Genomic DNA, 4,579 nt, shown 5'->3' with positions numbered 1-4,579 from the left:
GGGAGGAAGGCCGGGCGCGCCGCCGCACAACCGCCGGGGAGGGGAGTACCTGCCCCGGCGCCGCCATGCCGCCCGCGGCTCGGCGTCGCCGTCGCCCAGGAAACGGGGGCGGGGCCCGGGCAGTTGGCGGGACGCGGAGCTCCTCCCCCCGGCACCCGGTCGCCTGCTCTCGCCCTGGCCCGGCGCCATCTTGGCTGCCCGGCGTACTAACCTCAGCGCTCCTCCGTCACGGGCTGACGGGGGGCTGCGGATGGCCTTTCCCCTCCGCAGGCTGCCCGTGCGCAGCACTGTCATAGCAGCGGTGGCTCAGGAGCAGGGGGTTGGCGGGCCTCTGTGGCAGATGCCTTGAGAGTAGCCCAGCATTGCTCATGGGGCTGAGGGCAGGCAAGGCTGAGGTGAGCTGCCTTCACAGCTCCTGCCCAGGATGCGGCTTACCGTTCGCTCGGGTGCCCAGTGGCATGCCACCCAGGAAGGAGCCAGCGCGAGGAGTGATCTGTCAGCCCAACAGCTCCATCTGATCTTCTCGGTTCTTTGCAGCATGTCCAGCCAGTCAGTCGCAGCAGCGTGGGTGAACTGCACAGTTCACACAGCAAACATTACAGATGGTGTTTGTAAGGAGGGCACAGGCACATAAGGATGTGGCGTACTTAAAAACAGCATCATGGAGTCTGTGAGAGCAGTCAGAGGTCTGAGGTACTCCTGCGCCTCGAGGGCTGTGCCACCTCAGGGCCAATGCCCGCGTCTGCCTTCACGATCCTGTGACCGCTGCCTCAAAGCCTGTGTGGAGAGACGTTATGAGGCAATGTCTTAGGAATATCACACACCATGAACCAATGTTTCCATGGCCGTTTTAATTTAGATCATACCATTTTTCTAATCCAAATAGTGCCAGTAACTACTGTAAGCGTTGTTTGAATAACAATTACAAGGATAGCATCATGCAGTTATCCCTGCAGTTACCGTAACAACATCCCAATGTTTTCAGCTTCTTGAAAACCATGTTTGACCTAAATACCTAAACCCAAATACAGTCCAAGAAAGTCAACACCAATTACTATAGCTCAGATGTCAGCAGGTGTAAACCAGCACGTCTGTTGGGACTGATGGAGGGATATGTAGTTACTCCAGCTAAGGATCTGGACTTAAATGTTCATATTTTATGTACAATTTCAGGATAATTTACGAACTATAGTAAGTGGAAGAAGACTTAGAGACTGAACTGCATTTTCATTATGATGTACATCAGTATTTCTTGTTTCTTCTTTGTCCTTTTTTCATTTTTTTTTTAAGCTTGGAGGACTAATAAACTAAGCTATGCTGAAACATTTTCTCTGTCAGCTTTGTGTTGCATGCAGACTCGCAGCAGCAGCAACAATTCAGAGTAATAGCACTTACCTGCAAGATCAAATAAAATGTAAGCATTTGGTGGGTGAACAGTAACGAGAACAAAGAAAAAGCTAACTTATTTTGCAAAGTTTATTGATGTGCTGAGGGAGCTGGTATGACAAAACAATTTCTTTGCAGTGCCCCACATAAAGCAAGGACCTCCTGGGATTTCTGCAGCTGTTTCAAGGTCTGCTACTGTTTCTCAGCAGTTTGCCACTTTCTGAAGTTTGCCATCATCAGTTTCTTAAAATGTGCAAACCGCTAAGTACAGTACCTGTGTCTTAGCTGGATCACAAGAGACAAGAACCTGCCCATTACCCACTAAGATTCTGATTTATAGTGTGAGATTCGACATGTATGTAAGTCCTCTTCCTGCTCAAACACCCTGACCCTCACTGACACACATACACCAATTGCGCTTCCAAAAGCAGTCAGAAATCTGTTTGAATGAGGTTCAGAGAGCTGGATCCTGCAGTGTTTTGTGGAATTATTCATAGTATTTTAAAGAATTGCTTAGCTCTGTGTAGAGCCCACACTGTGAATTCCTACAATTTGTGCCATGCTCTGTAGCTGACGGCAGTACAGCTGCAGTTACTTCCCCTTTTACTGTGTATATAAATCTAACCAAATAAGAACATTATTCAGAGCTGCAAGCACCACACGTAGTAAGGTGTAAAAAACTGTGGAATTAAATGTGATATTTGGATGCAATGTAACATTGTGTACATTCATTCTGATGTTATCTAGTTGGTGACGGGTAGATTTTGGACTTAATCCTGCATTCCTTTAGTACTGAAAATGCCCACCAACTTCCAGGAACATTTTCATTGTAAAAAGACATGGAGGCTCAAATCCCTTAGAAGGAGCTGTTTCCATTTCTCTTACTCAATATTAAAGGACTGTATTCTTTCTTACACAAAACCTGCACTGAGCAGGTTGATTGAAGCTGAGCACTGATTGAAGCTCAGCCCACATTTCCAGTAGTGAGCTCCTAAACTTCCTACTTTTCAATTTAAATTTTTAGACAGTCAGTGTCACAAAGGTTAGATATAAAAAAAGACACCAACAAAAAAGATTCAACAGTGGCATTAAGCCATTCTAATTTCATGTGGATCCTTCATGTTTACAAAACCCACATTTGTACACATGTGAATATTTAAGGCGGCTTTTTAATTTCCTTCACATGTAGGACTTGTAAGTGCAACACAGAAGTAGTGGTCTTAAAACTCTGATCTAGTCTTTTCCTACTACAGGTAACCATGGTAGATTTTCTATTATTGCTAATGGTCACAGACACTTCAGGTCAGAGGAGAACAACAGCTCCTGCTATAGAGCTCCCTCTTCTCCACTGGTGTAGCTGTGTCAGATGCAAAGGTTCCCTGAAAGTGTCTGTTCCAGCATGTGTAATTTAAACAGACCATATTTGAAAATCTGGCTTTACACAGCGTTACACTATAAGTGCTCTTCTACTTATCTGGGAAGCAACCGGAGTTCAGGTTTCTGAGCTGCTTTGCCAAGGCTGGTATCATCCAGCACAGGAGTATCTCAGAGGGAATACTTTCCCCCTCTTCTTTCTGTCTGATTAAAGCTCTTAAGCTCATGGTGCCTGGCCCACCTCTAGCCTATTAAAGATAACCACGTGGCCCACTTACACTCAGTCCCGCTGTCCTCAATTTTCATCAGGTCCTCAGATTTTCATTTCGGTAATGATGCAGTGAAGCATCATGAATATAGCAACTGCAAGCTGCTCCCTGCACAATGAACTACACTGCTGTCTTCCTAGAAATGCTTTCTTCTTCCTCATGATATCACATCTTTGGGGAAGGGAGCAGGCTCACCTGCATCACACAAGTCCATGTTGGAAGGGGAAAAAAGGTCATAGCTGCACGTGAAGCTTTACAGGGCTTTGATGGTGCAGGCCACCTGCAATTGGAACAAAACCAGCAGCTGCAAGAGGGCTCCAAAATATTCCACTGAGTCCTCCAAAGTTTAAATAACCAAGGTGATTCAGCCTGGTTTTGTTACTTGTTTGCAGAGGTCCTTGCATTTCAGCAGTAGATGAAGTTTATAAATTCAAGAAAAGGAAAGAATTTTCAGAAGCCTTCTTTTAAAAAGCAACGTTTTTGTAAACTCCAAGCCTATTACGCATCCTCCTATTGATAGAGATCCTATGAAAATGTTCAATTGCAAACATGTTTCCATTCACCTTTAGTTAAGCATCACCAAGCACAGTAATTATACATAGGCAAATTCAGGTGGGAAAGCAGATGGAAATCCCTAGCGGAGCCTTGCTTGTTACAACAACATCAGACGGACATATAGCTCCCCTGGCTGCCAGCCCTCACGACAACAAATTGCTTATATTCTTGCCCTGGGGACAAGGATCAAGAAAGCACGGGCACGTGTGGAGATCTTGCACACAGTATTTGCGTTTGACCCTCTTAGTAACAAATGGGTAATTTGTGAAAACAACAGTGCATTAGTGCTACATGTCTCTTAGTAACGAGTCATGCGTTATTGTATGTAGATGCATTAACGTAGTAATTAATCATCCTTTCCTGGCTCCTTTATAACATTCATCGCATATACTCTATCCAGGGAACAGTATTCCCTCTAGGTAATGTTCTTCTGTTTTACATATCATATATCTTCAGAAAAAAATTCAGGCCATGATTATGTACTAGAAAAAGAAACACATAAATCCCAGGTTGTCAGAGAAACTTGTTTTTAAAACAAAAAGATAGTTCTGCCATTTCTCAGGCACTATCCAATTAAAATAAGATACAAGTACAAGAGTATCACTGCCTTCAGTGTATCAGCAGTAGGATGGACTGAGTCCTGAGTTGTTTAGGGAGAGATGCTGTTTCTTTGAGCTCACCATTCTTCAATACAATCTAGCTCAGAATCTGCCACTATTTAATTAATAGGTAGGCAAAGTTTCCATGGGATTTCACAGTGATTTTGAGAGACTTGTAACGTTAGTACTTGGCCCAGCAATAGGAAAGTACAAGTCCAGGAGTACCATGTTCAGCTCTGGGGCCCCCAACATAAGGAAGGCATGGAGCTGTTGGAGCAAGTCCAGAGGAGGGCCACGAAGATGGTCAGAGGGCTGGAGCACCTCTCCTATGAAGACAGGCTGAGAGAGTTGGGGTTGTTTAGCCTGGAGAAGAGAAGGCTCCAGGGAGACCTTATA

This window comes from Haliaeetus leucocephalus, unplaced genomic scaffold (genome assembly GCF_000737465.1).
Source record: "Haliaeetus leucocephalus isolate CR32 unplaced genomic scaffold, Haliaeetus_leucocephalus-4.0 Scaffold229, whole genome shotgun sequence".
NCBI lineage: Eukaryota > Metazoa > Chordata > Aves > Accipitriformes > Accipitridae > Haliaeetus > Haliaeetus leucocephalus.
The sequence above is the reverse complement of the archived record's forward strand: the minus strand, read 5'-3'. Positions refer to the sequence as shown.